The sequence below is a fragment of the Triturus cristatus genome, chromosome 12, assembly GCF_964204655.1.
Source record: "Triturus cristatus chromosome 12, aTriCri1.1, whole genome shotgun sequence".
Lineage (NCBI taxonomy): Eukaryota > Metazoa > Chordata > Amphibia > Caudata > Salamandridae > Triturus > Triturus cristatus.
The window spans coordinates 216,604,029-216,620,476 of record NC_140595.1 but is presented as its reverse complement, the minus strand read 5'-3'; the positions used below and the strand labels follow the sequence as shown (position 1 = coordinate 216,620,476).

The 16,448-nt window shown below is 51.2% G+C and overlaps 8 non-coding genes across 8 annotated transcripts; all 8 read left to right on the top strand.

Annotated features, from left to right (window-relative positions):
• The first annotated feature begins 293 nt into the window (after positions 1–293).
• Positions 294–408, top strand: LOC146773126 (U5 spliceosomal RNA). Its single transcript, XR_014973048.1, has one exon. It is a non-coding gene; the product is annotated as a U5 spliceosomal RNA (small nuclear RNA).
• An 877-nt stretch (positions 409–1,285) lies between these two features.
• On the top strand, positions 1,286–1,400 carry LOC146773125 (U5 spliceosomal RNA). The gene has a single exon (XR_014973951.1). It is a non-coding gene; the product is annotated as a U5 spliceosomal RNA (small nuclear RNA).
• An 889-nt stretch (positions 1,401–2,289) lies between these two features.
• Positions 2,290–2,404, top strand: LOC146773124 (U5 spliceosomal RNA). The gene has a single exon (XR_014973037.1). It is a non-coding gene; the product is annotated as a U5 spliceosomal RNA (small nuclear RNA).
• An 876-nt stretch (positions 2,405–3,280) lies between these two features.
• On the top strand, positions 3,281–3,395 carry LOC146773123 (U5 spliceosomal RNA). Its single transcript, XR_014973026.1, has one exon. It is a non-coding gene; the product is annotated as a U5 spliceosomal RNA (small nuclear RNA).
• Positions 3,396–10,824: 7,429 nt separating this feature from the next.
• On the top strand, positions 10,825–10,939 carry LOC146773122 (U5 spliceosomal RNA). The gene has a single exon (XR_014974462.1). It is a non-coding gene; the product is annotated as a U5 spliceosomal RNA (small nuclear RNA).
• An 889-nt stretch (positions 10,940–11,828) lies between these two features.
• On the top strand, positions 11,829–11,943 carry LOC146773121 (U5 spliceosomal RNA). Its single transcript, XR_014972992.1, has one exon. It is a non-coding gene; the product is annotated as a U5 spliceosomal RNA (small nuclear RNA).
• An 888-nt stretch (positions 11,944–12,831) lies between these two features.
• LOC146773120 (U5 spliceosomal RNA) lies at positions 12,832–12,946 on the top strand. The gene has a single exon (XR_014974661.1). It is a non-coding gene; the product is annotated as a U5 spliceosomal RNA (small nuclear RNA).
• Positions 12,947–13,823: 877 nt separating this feature from the next.
• Positions 13,824–13,938, top strand: LOC146773119 (U5 spliceosomal RNA). The gene has a single exon (XR_014973014.1). It is a non-coding gene; the product is annotated as a U5 spliceosomal RNA (small nuclear RNA).
• The last annotated feature ends 2,510 nt before the right edge of the window (positions 13,939–16,448 follow it).

The following is a 16,448-nucleotide window of genomic DNA, read 5'->3' as shown; positions in this document are numbered from 1 at the left end:
CCACTTAACTGAAAGCCTGATTCACATTTCCTGTTCCCCTTCCCCAGCAGCCCCGACAACTCCTAATGAGCTGAGGTGAGTACAAAAGAAATTTGCATATTCCCAGACATACACATGTGAACAGTCCACCTTTTTGTACCTTGAGCAGAGACTTTGAAATGTTAGCCTGTTTTGCCCACCGGCCTGGTTCTCGCCCTCTTTCTTAGAGCCTGAAAATACCTTTCAGGTCCTCACCCTCGCAATGACAGGGTCTTTGATGTGGCGCCACTTACCCTAGAGAGCTATATTGTCACTTACTCTGGTTTCTCTTCAAAACGAAAAAATCTTTCGCCTTTTACTAAAGATTTCCGTGGAGAGGAACATTTAAGAGTTTATTCAATTTTTTTAAGCCTTGCCACAGGTGAGGCTGTTTATCGTTTGTTTAAAATAAAAACATTAGAAGTTGGGGAATATGCAGCAATTGTCTGCTGCTTTTTTGGGGGACATGAGTTTGGTGTTTTATTCCTGAGCTCTCTGCTTGCTCATTTGCATAAACAGAGTGCAGGAGAGGTGCCTCATGGGAAAGAGCTTGTGCAGTGCATGAGATTGCTTTTCTTGACTGACTTGAAACTTCACGATCGCAGGCAGTATATTTTCTTATCTCCCAAAGATCCTGCTGCCAGATCCCAGAGGTCACCCTCCTTTTTAAAGGTGGGACCAAGACTCATGCTGTGCTTTTCATAGGGCTTGCCCGTTATTTGTGCCCGTTGAGAGGTCGCCAATCCTGAGTCAGCTTTCTCTCAGGTAGATTTGAAGGGGCACGTCAGACTTGTTTCATGTGTCTCCAGCCTAGACAGATATATCCTTCTATATTCAGGTTTAATGAAAGTACGTGTGAAAAAGGCACATACGGTGCATGGCTATGTGTAGAGCACAGTGGTGGCTCTGAGCATATCGATTGGAGAGATGGTGTTGAAAGCGTAAAATGGCTAGGGGACAAAAGGCCTACAGTGCCACTTAACTGAAAGCCTGATTCACATTTCCTGTTCCCCTTCCCCAGCAGCCCCGACAACTCCTAATGAGCTGAGGTGAGTACAAAAGAAATTTGCATATTCCCAGACATACACATGTGAACAGTCCACCTTTTTGTACCTTGAGCAGAGACTCTGAAATGTTGGCCTGTTTTGCCCACCGGCCTGGTTCTCGCCCTCTTTCTTAGAGCCTGAAAATACCTTTCAGGTCCTCACCCTCGCAATGACAGGGTCTTTGATGTGGCGCCACTTACCCTAGAGAGCTATATTGTCACTTACTCTGGTTTCTCTTCAAAACGAAAAAATCTTTCGCCTTTTACTAAAGATTTCCGTGGAAAGGAACATTTAAGAGTTTATTCAATTTTTTTAAGCCTTGCCACAGGTGAGGCTGTTTATGATTTGTTTAAAAGAAAAGCATTAGAAGTTGGGGAATATCCAGCAATTGTCTGCTGCTTTTTTGGGGGACATGAGTTTGGTGTTTTATTCCTGAGCTCTCTGCTTGCTCATTTGCATAAACAGAGTGCAGGAGAGGTGCCTCATGGGAAAGAGCTTGTGCAGTGCATGAGATTGCTTTTCTTGACTGACTTGAAACTTCACGATCGCAGGCAGTATATTTTCTTATCTCCCAAAGATCCTGCTGCCAGATCCCAGAGGTCACCCTCCTTTTTAAAGGTGGGACCAAGACTCATGCTGTGCTTTTCATAGGGCTTGCCCGTTATTTGTGCCCGTTTAGAGGTGCCCTGAGAGGTCACCAATCCTGAGTCAGCTTCCTCTCAGGTAGACTTGAAGGGGCACGTCAGACTTGTTTCATGTGTCTCCAGCCTAGACAGATATATCCTTCTATATTCAGGTTTAATGAAAGTACGTGTGAAAAAGGCACATACGGTGCATGGCTATGTGTAGAGCACAGTGGTGGCTCTGAGCATATCGATTGGAGAGGTGGTGTTGAAAGCGTAAAATGGCTAGGGGACAAAAGGCCTACAGTGCCACTTAACTGAAAGCCTGATTCACATTTCCTGTTCCCCTTCCCCAGCAGCCCCGACAACTCCTAATGAGCTGAGGTGAGTACAAAAGAAATTTGCATATTCCCAGACATACACATGTGAACAGTCCACCTTTTTGTACCTTGAGCAGAGACTCTGAAATGTTGGCCTGTTTTGCCCACCGGCCTGGTTCTCGCCCTCTTTCTTAGAGCCTGAAAATACCTTTCAGGTCCTCACCCTCGCAATGACAGGGTCTTTGATGTGGCGCCACTTACCCTAGAGAGCTATATTGTCACTTACTCTGGTTTCTCTTCAAAACGAAAAAATCTTTCGCCTTTTACTAAAGATTTCCGTGGAGAGGAACATTTAAGAGTTTATTCAATTTTTTTAAGCCTTGCCACAGGTGAGGCTGTTTATCATTTGTTTAAAAGAAAAGCATTAGAAGTTGGGGAATATCCAGCAATTGTCTGCTGCTTTTTTGGGGGACATGAGTTTGGTGTTTTATTCCTGAGCTCTCTGCTTGCTCATTTGCATAAACAGAGTGCAGGAGAGGTGCCTCATGGGAAAGAGCTTGTGCAGTGCATGAGATTGCTTTTCTTGACTGACTTGAAACTTCACGATCGCAGGCAGTATATTTTCTTATCTCCCAAAGATCCTGCTGCCAGATCCCAGAGGTCACCCTCCTTTTTAAAGGTGGGACCAAGACTCATGCTGTGCTTTTCATAGGGCTTGCCCGTTATTTGTGCCCGTTAGAGGTCACCAATCCTGAGTCAGCTTCCTCTCAGGTAGACTTGAAGGGGCACGTCAGACTTGTTTCATGTGTCTCCAGCCTAGACAGATATATCCTTCTATATTCAGGTTTAATGAAAGTACGTGTGAAAAAGGCACATACGGTGCATGGCTATGTGTAGAGCACAGTGGTGGCTCTGAGCATATCGATTGGAGAGATGGTGTTGAAAGCGTAAAATGGCTAGGGGACAAAAGGCCTACAGTGCCACTTAACTGAAAGCCTGATTCACATTTCCTGTTCCCCTTCCCCAGCAGCCCCGACAACTCCTAATGAGCTGAGGTGAGTACAAAAGAAATTTGCATATTCCCAGACATACACATGTGAACAGTCCACCTTTTTGTACCTTGAGCAGAGACTTTGAAATGTTGGCCTGTTTTGCCCACCGGCCTGGTTCTCGCCCTCTTTCTTAGAGCCTGAAAATACCTTTCAGGTCCTCACCCTCGCAATGACAGGGTCTTTGATGTGGCGCCACTTACCCTAGAGAGCTATATTGTCACTTACTCTGGTTTCTCTTCAAAACGAAAAAATCTTTCGCCTTTTACTAAAGATTTCCGTGGAGAGGAACATTTAAGAGTTTATTCAATTTTTTTAAGCCTTGCCACAGGTGAGGCTGTTTATCAATTGTTTAAAAGAAAAGCATTACAAGTTGGGGAATATCCAGCAATTGTCTGCTGTTTTTTTTGGGGGACATGAGTTTGGTGTTTTATTCCTGAGCTCTCTGCTTGCTCATTTGCATAAACAGAGTGCAGGAGAGGTGCCTCATGGGAAAGAGCTTGTGCAGTGCATGAGATTGCTTTTCTTGACTGACTTGAAACTTCACGATCGCAGGCAGTATATTTTCTTATCTCCCAAAGATCCTGCTGCCAGATCCCAGAGGTCACCCTCCTTTTTATGTTTAAAACGTTTTATTGAGACAAAACAAACCATGGGGGAGGGGGATAGGAGGGCAGGATACATGGAATACAGTCAAAGAAAAAGGGTGCAACTCCAGAGGGTTGGCAATAGGTAGCGCGGTGGGTCAGGGGGAAAAACACAGTAAATGAAAGCTAGAAATACAAGCTGTGGAATCCCTGCACGCGTATCCGACACCCCAAATCTAAGCAATAAAAACCCCCCCATCAACACCTCAACAGAACACAATCCCCCCCCTCCCATCCCCCATCCCCCCAGTAACGAAACAACAACACTCCCCCCCCCCCGTCCTATGGTCCCGCATCAGAGTAATCCTAACCAGGAAGCCCCGCACCACCCCCCCCTCCCCGGGGGGTCCCCGTCTCACGTGTAAGCTAGTCCGCCGGGGTCACCGGCGGCGTCAGCCTGAGAAGCCTAAGATACCTCGGGCAGGTGAGCTCCCGGAATTCAGCGGACAGCAGCGCTAGAAAGGGTTGCCATAGCTCTTCAAATTGGTCTATCTCCCCCGCAACCGTAAGCGACAGCTTCTCCATCCCCAGCACATGCCAGAGCCTATGCAACCAACCGGTGATGGAGGGGACGGTGGTTGTGCGCCAGTGGATTAGAATGTTCTGAACCGCAGACCCCAGCGCGATTGCGATCTGCCTACCCCTACGGGACTTCAGTGGGTACATTAGGTCATTGGGGAGGCCCAACAGGACATACGCCGGGAGTCGCAGCAGCTCTATCCCAAAGTGCTTATCCACCTCGTCCAAGACTTCCTTCCAGTAGGCGGTCAGCACTGGGCAATCCCAAAGAATGTGTGTAAGGGTACCTTCCTGCCCGCAGCTCCGCCAGCACCCCCTGTCAGTGTGTTTATGCATTTCATATAGTCTCTCCGGGGTGTAGTACCAGTATGTGGACACCTTAGTAAAGGTCTCCGTAAGGCCCGTGTGATATGCAGAGTGCCGCGCCCGATACGCAATTTTGTCCCATTCCTTGTGGCTGAGTGTCCTACCCAATTCCCTGTGCCAACGCTCCCTCCCCGGGTTGTAATAGTGAAACGGCGGGGGTTGTAGGTATTTGTACAGATCGGTGATCAGTTTAGCGTCGGTGGTCCGAGTAGCCAACCACCTCTCATACTGTGTAATTGGACGGGCGGCGGTGGCACGCACCTGGGGCTGGAGGGCCCAATGCCGAACTTGCATGTAGCGCAATCTGTCCAGCTCCGTCAGGCCGAACTCCTGGCGGAGTTGCTGAAAAGGAACCACTCCTTCCGGGCCATAGATCTGGAAGAGTGCCCTGCAGCCCGCCTGCACCCAGTGGGAGAAAACCCCCGGCTCCATCCCTGGGGAGAAGTCCGGGTTGCCCGCAATGGGCGTGAGCGGCGAAGGGAAGGTGGTAAGGCCCCGGGCCTCACAGACCGCGTCCCACACACGCAGGGGGACCCGCGTAACAAAGGAAGCGTAAAGATTAGGGGGGCGATGCGCGCGGCGCAGGAATGGAACCTCTTGTAAGGTGCGGCCCGCCACTGCCTGGTCTTGGAAGAGCCAATGTTTGTCGGACTCCCACCTGCTCCACTCCACCAGATAGCGGAGCTGTGCCGCCTGAAAGTACTTACGGAGGTCCGGAATGCCGAGACCCCCCGCTTCCGGAGCAAGCGTGGAGAGGACCCTCTTCATGCGTGGCCTGCGGCCCTGCCAGACAAAGCGGGAGATGTCAGCCTGCATTTGTCGTATCCAGCCCACCGGGGGTTGGAGCGGAAGGGCCCGGAAAAGATATAGTATCTGGGGCAACACCGTCATCTTGACCGCCGCGATTCGCCCCAGCCAGGACAGCAGGCCTTTGTTCCAGCGGCCAAGCTCGTCCTTGATCTTCCTGCTGAGGGAGGCATAATTGGCCATAACCATCTCCGGTAACGTAGGCGCCAGCAGAATCCCCAGATACGGCACCGTGGACGAGGACCACTGCATGGGGAAGAGCCGCTGAAGATCCCTCCTGGTTTGCGCAGCCAGGGACACGTCTAATGCCATCGACTTGCTCATATTCATTTTGAAGCCGGCCACCCCCGCAAAGGCGTCCAGCTCTCGGAGGCAAGCAGGCAGCGACCTCCTAGGGTCGTCCAAAGTCAGCAGGACATCATCCGCGTAGAGACTGACGGTGTGGACGTACTGGCCCATCCGGACCCCGACAGCATCCGGATTAGTACGAATCCTCTGAGCAAACGGCTCCATGTAGAGGGCAAACAAGAGCGGCGAAAGAGGGCAGCCCTGCCGCGTGCCGCGCTCGATGGCAAAGCCACCGGAGCTACACCCGTTGACCCGCACCGACGCTGAAGGATGCTTATAGCAGTTAAATACCATGGTGCGGAACTTATCGCCGATTCCCAGTTTCTTGAGGACCAGCTCAAGATACGGCCAGTGAACTCTGTCGAAGGCCTTCTCCGCATCAACGGACAGCAACATCCGCTCCCCCGAGATTCTTGAGGCCTTCTCCAGAACATGCGTCACCCTCTTGGTGTTGTCAACCGTCTGTCTGCCGGGCACAAAACCAGCCTGGTCCGCCTCCACCAGGTCGGGGAGGTGTGGACTCAGCCTGGACGCGAGAATCCCCGTGTACAACTTGAGGTCGACATTTAAAAGCGAGATGGGTCGGTACGAGCCGCAGAGGGCCCGGTCCTTCCCAGGTTTCGGGATTACCGCGACCGTCGCCCTCAGGAGATCCGGAGGGATGGCTCCCGGTTCGGAGAAAGAGTTAAATAGCCGAGTAAGGACAGGGGCCACGGCCGTGCAAAAAGTCTTGTAAAATAGCGACGTGTACCCGTCCGGGCCCGGGGCCTTGCCATGTTTCAGCCGCGCGATAGCTGAAATCACTTCCTCAACATGGATGTCCCGCTCCAGGTGGTCAGCCTGAGCCGGATCCAGTACCGGGAGGGTCACCGACTCCAAATAGCCGTCGGCATCCCGTGGCGAGGAGGGCTCCTCAGCATACAGCGCCTCGTAGAAGCCGCGGAAAGACTCCGCTACCTCCGCGTCCCCGGAGACAACCCCCCCGTCCGCGCCCACCAATTCTTTCACAACGCTGCGCTGTTGCGCGACCCGGAGCCGGTGTGCTAGGAGCTTGCCACATCTGTCCCCCCCAGTGTAGTAGGCATGTTTCAAGCGTAGGGCGGCGTACTCCGCCCTGTCAAGATCCAGAGCCGACAGGAGCTTCCTCGCTGCCTTCAACTGCCTCCACACCCTCGGCGCCCCCGTACGGCGGTGGACCTGCTCAAGCTCCCGGACTTGAGCTGTCAGCTCATCCCTCTTCAGTTGCCGCTCCTTATTCTCAGCTGCAGAGATAGAGATGAATTCCCCCCGGAGGACGGCCTTCAATGCCGCCCACTGTGTCGCCTGCGAGGTGTCAGTGTTGCTATTGTGGGTGAGATAGTCCTGTATGACCTCCCCGATGCGTTGCACCACCGACTTTTTGTGTAGAAGTGTATCCCGGAGGCGCCACACCCCCCGAGAGGGGGAGGCCGCCGGCCACTGGAAAACGCCGGTGACTGGGGAGTGGTCAGACAGGGTCAGGACCCCGATGTCCGCCGCCGTGGCAGCGGCACGCGTCGGTCCACTCACCAGGAGGTAGTCCAGCCGTGAGTAGGTTCGGTGTGCGTGCGAGAAGTAAGAGTAGTCCCTATCCGTGGGGTGCATGGAGCGCCAGAGGTCGTGCAAATCCATTTCCGCAATCCGGGCCCTCCCAGCCTGGGACAGTTCCCCCGTCTGCGGGAAGCGCTGCGCCGATCTGTCCATCACAGAGTCAAAGACAATGTTGAGGTCTCCCCCCAAGATAATGTGGCGGTCGGGGGAAGCAGTGACATCCACCAGCGCGGAATCTAGGAAGCGCTCTTGGTGATCGTTTGGGCTATAAACGGAGCCGACCGTAAATGCTATGCCTCCCAGGCGCATGCGATACGCAAGGAGCCTCCCCTTCTGTTCAGCACACTTATGCAACACCTCCCCCCGAAAGGAGCTCGCTAGGAGAATGGCTACCCCCGCCGTCTTGTTCGCTGCCGAGGAAAAGAGCTGGGTAGGGAACTTAGCAGAGCGCATCCTATGGCAATCTCGGGGCAATAAGTGTGTCTCCTGCAAAAGGCAAATGTCCGCCTGCGTCCCCTCCAGCAACGACAGGATCGCTCTGCGCTTCACCGGGTTGTTCAGACCCTGAACATTAAGGGTCACTACCTTTAGGCCCGGCATTCCTCGCGGGGGTCGGGAGCGCCATGCAATGGGCAGGGAATCAGCGGGTGGGGCGCGCGGGGCCGCAGCGCAGGACAAGCCAAAACAAAGCGGGCATAGACAACATCGGATGGGACCTTCCCAACCCCAAAACAACCCCCTCCCCCACCCAAAACACAACCCTGGCAACTAGCCACCCACAAACTCAAACACCCCATAGTCTCAGTCAAGCCCCAAAACGGGCAAGTCCGTAGAAAAGAGCGAAGTGGACGTCCAGCCACTCACCTCCAACCGCTCCCCCCCAACCCCCCCGCCCCGTACCAAGCATGTAAAGAAGCTAAAGACATCTCCCCCCGGAGTGTGTGTTAGGCCGTCAAGGCCACGCTAGAGGAGCCGGTCGAGGCCCCGGCCGCCGCCCTCAGGGCGTCGGCCATGTCCGCTCTGATGGTAGGGGAGTCCGGGCGCCCCACACTGGTCGCTGAGCGCCGCCTCGTTGACCTCCGCCGGTTCCGTCTCTCCGAGGACCGCCACGACGGCGTAGCTCCCTCCTCCTCCGCCGCCGTGAGCCCCAGGACACCACAAATGTCTTGCAAGGAGCGTAGCTGGTGTAACACTCCGTTCCACCGAAAAATCAGGCGGAAGGGGTGACCCCAAGAGTACGGCGTCTCATGCTCGCGCAAAAAGTCAGTGGCAATCCTAAAGGACCTGCGTTTCTGCAGAGTGATGGCGGAGAGGTCCTGGTAAAGCGCCACCGGCCGATCCCGGAAAGTCAGGGGCTGTTTCCTGCGGGCTTCAGCCATGATGCGTTCCTTTAGTGGAAAGTCGGGCAGGAAGGCCAGAATGTCCGGTGGAGGTGCCGATGACTGGCGCTGCCGGCCAACCCTATGCGCCCTGTCAATGCTGATGGGAAAGTCCGCAGCTTCCCCCAGGATCTCTCGGAACAGGGCCCGCAGGTAGCTCCCCAGATCGGACCCCTCGTCTGCAGTCGGCACGCCACGCACTCGGATGTTGTTCCTCCGAGATCTGTTCTCAAGGTCCTCAGAGTGGGCCTGGAGCTCCACACACTGTTCCCGGAGGCGAAGAACGTCCTGCTGGAGGTGGACTATCTCCTCCGCTCGCTGTTGGCCCTCCGTCTCCACCGCTTCCACACGCTCGCCAAGGCCCTCCACCTCCCTGCGCACTTCTCGGACCTCGCTGGCCACCTCCCGCTTCAGTGTCTGGAAGTCCTCCCTGAGGGAGCTAAACAGTTCCTCCATAAAGGCCCTCGTGACGGGTGGCTCCCCTCCAGTCACATCCGCCGGAGCCCGGGAGGGCCCCGGTGAGGGCTGCGTCCTGTCCCGCAAGTGCTGGGCCCTGCCAAGCATGTCCGGCAGGGTACGGTCCCCTTTCTTCGGGCCTCCTCTTCCAGACATCGCTAGCTCCGCAGTCGGGCACCGATCCAGGCGCCCCAGGGATGCTCAGCCGCCGGCTAGCACTCGACCTGGGTATCCCCCACGAGTGAAGTCGCTGCGTCACAGGTGACAAAATGGCGGCCCAGTCCGGTCACCGTCAGCCGCAAGAGCTTGTGTGAGACAACCAAGGGGGCCGCAGCGGAGGGGTCTCATCAGCACATCCCTCCGGTAGTCAGCCCAGCAGCAGCGGGGGTCGCCTGCATCCAGCAGCCAGGACTCCGGCGAAAGCTGCCACCACTGCTCCTTCGGGGACAAAATGGCGGCCGGGCGGAGCAGGCCAAAACGACCAGGCCCGACGACATCACCGGGGCCCCCGAGGCACCCCACAGTAAAATAAGTTCCACCACCGGCCCCCGTCTGTCACGCACAGGGGCCCAGATGGTCCAACCCCATCAGGGAGTCCGCTGTACCTCGGCTAGGGGTTAGGGCCTCCGCAGTGCGAGGTGTCGCCGTCACCAGTCTGAGTGCCGGGGCACCCGTCCCAAGCCTTCCACACCGTCGGGTCCCTTCCAGCAAGGCTCCTTCAGTCACCGTCGAACGGCGGGCCAGGTCCCCTCCAGATCGCAACTTTCAGCACCAGGCCCAGCCGAGGCGCCCGGACAGCTCTCCAATGCGCTCCGCCCCTCGGGCTCGCCGTCGTCGTTCCTTGATCTCGATCGAACTTTTGGGGGGGTTCCCCGGAAGCGATCCGAACCAAAACAGCACCAATGTGCACCCCTGATGCTCCGCCACGCTCCTCTCCCGCGCTGAGCCTCAGCGGGGGAAGAAAAGCATAAGAAAAGGGCTCTAGCTTGGCCGGGCCGGAGGAGCTACGGGAGGAAGCGTCCGCTCACCCCGCCATCTTGGCCAAGCCCCATCCACCCTCCTTTTTAAAGGTGGGACCAAGACTCATGCTGTGCTTTTCATAGGGCTTGCCCGATATTTGTGCCCGTTTAGAAGTGCCCTGAGAGGTCGCCAATCCTGAGTCAGCTTCCTCTCAGGTAGACTTGAAGGGGCACGTCAGACTTGTTTCATGTGTCTCCAGCCTAGACAGATATATCCTTCTATATTCAGGTTTAATGAAAGTACGTGTGAAAAAGGCACATACGGTGCATGGCTATGTGTAGAGCACAGTGGTGGCTCTGAGCATATCGATTGGAGGGATGGTGTTGAAAGCGTAAAATGGCTAGGGGACAAAAGGCCTACAGTGCCACTTAACTAAAAGCCTGATTCACATTTCCTTTTCCCCTTCCCCAGCAGCCCCGACAACTCCTAATGAGCTGAGGTGAGTACAAAAGAAATTTGCATATTCCCAGACATACACATGTGAACAGTCCACCTTTTTGTACCTTGAGCAGAGACTTTGAAATGTTGGCCTGTTTTGCCCACCGGCCTGGTTCTCGCCCTCTTTCTTAGAGCCTGAAAATACCTTTCAGGTCCTCACCCTCGCAATGACAGGGTCTTTGATGTGGCGCCACTTACCCTAGAGAGCTATATTGTCACTTACTCTGGTTTCTCTTCAAAACGAAAAAATCTTTCGCCTTTTACTAAAGATTTCCGTGGAGAAGAACATTTAAGAGTTTATTCAATTTTTTTAAGCCTTGCCACAGGTGAGGCTGTTTATCATTTGTTTAAAATAAAAACATTAGAAGTTGGGGAATATGCAGCAATTGTCTGCTGCTTTTTTGGGGGACATGAGTTTGGTGTTTTATTCCTGAGCTCTCTGCTTGCTCATTTGCATAAACAGAGTGCAGGAGAGGTGCCTCATGGGAAAGAGCTTGTGCAGTGCATGAGATTGCTTTTCTTGACTGACTTGAAACTTCACGATCGCAGGCAGTATATTTTCTTATCTCCCAAAGATCCTGCTGCCAGATCCCAGAGGTCACCCTCCTTTTTAAAGGTGGGACCAAGACTCATGCTGTGCTTTTCATAGGGCTTGCCCGTTATTTGTGCCCGTTTAGAGGTGCCCTGAGAGGTCGCCAATCCTGAGTCAGCTTCCTCTCAGGTAGACTTGAAGGGGCACGTCAGACTTGTTTCATGTGTCTCCAGCCTAGACAGATATATCCTTCTATATTCAGGTTTAATGAAAGTACGTGTGAAAAAGGCACATACGGTGCATGGCTATGTGTAGAGCACAGTGGTGGCTCTGAGCATATCGATTGGAGGGATGGTGTTGAAAGCGTAAAATGGCTAGGGGACAAAAGGCCTACAGTGCCACTTAACTAAAAGCCTGATTCACATTTCCTTTTCCCCTTCCCCAGCAGCCCCGACAACTCCTAATGAGCTGAGGTGAGTACAAAAGAAATTTGCATATTCCCAGACATACACATGTGAACAGTCCATCTTTTTGTACCTTGAGCAGAGACTTTGAAATGTTGGCCTGTTTTGCCCACCGGCCTGGTTCTCGCCCTCTTTCTTAGAGCCTGAAAATACCTTTCAGGTCCTCACCCTCGCAATGACAGGGTCTTTGATGTGGCGCCACTTACCCTAGAGAGCTATATTGTCACTTACTCTGGTTTCTCTTCAAAACGAAAAAATCTTTCGCCTTTTACTAAAGATTTCCGTGGAGAGGAACATTTAAGAGTTTATTCAATTTTTTTAAGCCTTGCCACAGTTGAGGCTGTTTATCATTTGTTTAAAATGAAAACATTAGAAGTTGGGGAATATCCAGCAATTGTCTGCTGCTTTTTTGGGGGACATGAGTTTGGTGTTTTATTCCTGAGCTCTCTGCTTGCTCGTTTGCATAAACAGAGTGCAGGAGAGGTGCCTCATGGGAAAGAGCTTGTGCAGTGCATGAGATTGCTTTTCTTGACTGACTTGAAACTTCACGATCGCAGGCAGTATATTTTCTTATCTCCCAAAGATCCTGCTGCCAGATCCCAGAGGTCACCCTCCTTTTTAAAGGTGGGACCAAGACTCATGCTGTGCTTTTCATAGGGCTTGCCCGTTATTTGTGCCTGTTAGAGGTGCCCTGAGAGGTCGCCAATCCTGAGTCAGCTTCCTCTCAGGTAGACTTGAAGGGGCACGTCAGACTTGTTTCATGTGTCTCCAGCCTAGACAGATATATCCTTCTATATTAAGGTTTAATGAAAGTACGTGTGAAAAAGGCACATACGGTGCATGGCTATGTGTAGAGCACAGTGGTGGCTCTGAGCATATCGATTGGAGGGATGGTGTTGAAAGCGTAAAATGGCTAGGGGACAAAAGGCCTACAGTGCCACTTAACTAAAAGCCTGATTCACATTTCCTGTTCCCCTTCCCCAGCAGCCCCGACAACTCCTAATGAGCTGAGGTGAGTACAAAAGAAGTTTGCATATTCCCAGACATACACATGTGAACAGTCCACCTTTTTGTACCTTGAGCAGAGACTCTGAAATGTTGGCCTGTTTTGCCCACCGGCCTGGTTCTCGCCCTCTTTCTTAGAGCCTGAAAATACCTTTCAGGTCCTCACCTTCGCAATGACAGGGTCTTTGATGTGGCGCCACTTACCCTAGAGAGCTATATTGTCACTTCCTCTGGTTTCTCTTCAAAACGAAAAAATCTTTCGCCTTTTACTAAAGATTTCCGTGGCGAGGAACATTTAAGAGTTTATTCAATTTTTTTAAGCCTTGCCACAGGTGAGGCTGTTTATCATTTGTTTAAAAGAAAAGTATTAGAAGTTGGGGAATATCCAGCAATTGTCTGCTGCTTTTTTGGGGGACATGAGTTTGGTGTTTTATTCCTGAGCTCTCTGCTTGCTCATTTGCATAAACAGAGTGCAGGAGAGGTGCCTCATGGGAAAGAGCTTGTGCAGTGCATGAGATTGCTTTTCTTGACTGACTTCAAACTTCACGATCGCAGGCAGTATATTTTCTTATCTCCCAAAGATCCTGCTGCCAGATCCCAGAGGTCACCCTCCTTTTTAAAATGTGGGACCAAGACTCATGCTGTGCTTTTCATAGGGCTTGCCCGTTATTTGTGCCCGTGTGAGGTCACCAATCCTGAGTCAGCTTCCTCTCAGGTAGACTTGAAGGGGCACGTCAGACTTGTTTCATGTGTCTCCAGCCTAGACAGATATATCCTTCTATATTCAGGTTTAATGAAAGTACGTGTGAAAAAGGCACATACGGTGCATGGCTATGTGTAGAGCACAGTGGTGGCTCTGAGCATATCGATTGGAGGGATGGTGTTGAAAGCGTAAAATGGCTAGGGGACAAAAGGCCTACAGTGCCACTTAACTAAAAGCCTGATTCACATTTCCTGTTCCCCTTCCCCAGCAGCCCCGACAACTCCTAATGAGCTGAGGTGAGTACAAAAGAAATTTGCATATTCCCAGACATACACATGTGAACAGTCCACCTTTTTGTACCTTGAGCAGAGACTCTGAAATGTTGGCCTGTTTTGCCCACCGGCCTGGTTCTCGCCCTCTTTCTTAGAGCCTGAAAATACCTTTCAAGTCCTCACCCTCGCAATGACAGGGTCTTTGATGTGGCGCCACTTACCCTAGAGAGCTATATTGTCACTTACTCTGGTTTCTCTTCAAAACGAAAAAATCTTTCGCCTTTTACTAAAGATTTCCGTGGAGAGGAACATTTAAGAGTTTATTCAATTTTTTTAAGCCTTGCCACAGGTGAGGCTGTTTATCATTTGTTTAAAAGAAAAGCATTAGAAGTTGGGGAATATCCAGCAATTGTCTGCTGCTTTTTTGGGGGACATGAGTTTGGTGTTTTATTCCTGAGCTCTCTGCTTGCTCATTTGCATAAACAGAGTGCAGGAGAGGTGCCTCATGGGAAAGAGCTTGTGCAGTGCATGAGATTGCTTTTCTTGACTGACTTGAAACTTCACGATCGCAGGCAGTATATTTTCTTATCTCCCAAAGATCCTGCTGCCAGATCCCAGAGGTCACCCTCCTTTTTAGGTCTCGCAAGCCAAAGGCTCGAAGAGACATTTATATGTGGGATTTTCAAAGTGCTACCCACAGTCTTTTGGCTGGCCTAAACCTTGAGTGCACGATCACATGCACGTGCACAGCTGCTCCTCTGCTCATTGCATTCCCCTCTCCCTTCTCACCCAGCCCTTTGATGCTCTGCTCGATTACTTTCACTTTTGCCGCTTTGATGTTTGATCGCAAACGCGATCACTTCCGCTTCTTTTTTTTTCCAACAGCACATCTTTTGTCATGCGAAGTAAGCAACCATTTTACCTCTCATAAACGTGTCCGGCCAGCAACAATGATAGAGAGCACTTAAAAAACACACCCTTGGGTCAGGGGACACACGTCACACTCCCCCCACACCAGCACAGCGTGTGGGACACGGAATGCCACTGCTGCTGAAAGCAATGAAAGCGAAGCGACTTGCTGTAACACGCTATGCCAAGGCGCGAGGCCTACACAACCAGCAAAGACAGCCTTTCACTATTTGCAACCCACTTTTGTAAATACCTCTCAAATCCTTCCTTAAAAGGATGGATTAGAGCCGGATGGTGTTGCATAATCTGCAACAGGAACAATTAGAAGCATGCATGTTAATGCAGAGTACATCAATGGCATGCTTTGAAAGCGGGAAGAGTGGGTCATTTCTATAAAAAAAAAAAATTAAAAAAAAAAAAGTTCAATCGAAACATTTTATGAACCGATGAAAAGAGGAATTAGCCGCCCGCCGCAAGCAGCAAGAACAGGTCTAAATCACCCCACTCATAAATAGGGCAGAGTTCGCCTTTCTCCAGGTCTATAAAGATCAGTTAACAAGTTACTAAAACCAAGTAGGGCCATGAACACAGCGCTCATGGCGCATAGTAAGAAATCATGACAGCCGGCGGAATTGCTATATAAACACATTCTTCAATAGCTGTTAAAATAGCGCACACCAGGGAACTAACTCGGCCTGGAAAACGTTGAGGATTCCCCAAGACAACAATAGCTGCTACACCCTGGTACTTTACAGCATGAAATGCGCACAATGCTATTCGGAATGCCATTAAACACCACATCATTAGTTAGAATTAGAACACAATGTCCACTATGACACAACAGTTCATTCCACAGAAATAGAGGCTTCCATCTTGCCCATCAAAGTTGTCTTAAAAACATAGTAATAGATTGACACTGCATCCCCCCTCCCCCAAACCCCCCACACCATCTGTGGCACAAACATTTAGAGAATAAATGAAGCACCTTCTCTTAAATGCAGCCATTTGCACTACTTACTGCTACTTAGATGGTTTCTAAAAATTCTATAAGATGGGGCATGCGGAGAGGCCTGCGAGTTCTGTGTGGTAGGGGCTTATGGGGAACTGGAGTCTCCACTATTGAAAGCCGATGGTGCCTCGTGCCACAAAGCAATACGTTAAAGTGATGAGATCAGTATGTTGTAGATGCCAGAAGCGGACATTGAAATGAGGGAGGCTGAGCGAGAAGAGAATTTCTAGCATGGACCGCTGGCACCAGGAAACATACCATTCCAAGTGCTCAATGCTGTGGCATTCCAGAATATGAAAAATGAAGGCGGTCACTCCCTACCCTGTTGGTACTGATGGACCCACAAGGGTAAGGGAGTTAGAATGTGCACCTATTACTATGGATCAAAACCAATGTTATTACAACTAAAAGAAAAAAAATGAAAAACCAAAACAATTGTACAATCCAAGCCAAACACCTGAAGCAATGACCAAAAAGTGAATTACCAAAAATGTGAAAACAAAGGAACACCAGGAATGAAACACGAGGACAAAAGATGCAATTTGTTGAGGGACATTGCTGGGTGGAATGGATAAGATGGTAGGTGTTCAGTCCATAAATCAAACAAGCTTATGTAGACTTAAGAAGCTTGAAAAAGAATACTGCAACGCTTTCATAGAAGCATGCATCCACAATGAGTAACGCAATGACACTGGACTGCAACGCTTTCAGAGAAGCATGCATCCACAATGAGTAACGCAATGACACTGGACTGCAACGCTTTCATAGAAGCATGCATCCACAATGAGTAACGCAATGACACTGGACTGCAACGCTTTCATAGAAGCATGCATCCACAATGAGTAACGCAATGACACTGGACTGCAACGCTTTCATAGGAGCATGCATCCCCAATGAGTAACGCAATGACACTGGATTTAAACTTAACTGATTTACCACTTACTCAGCT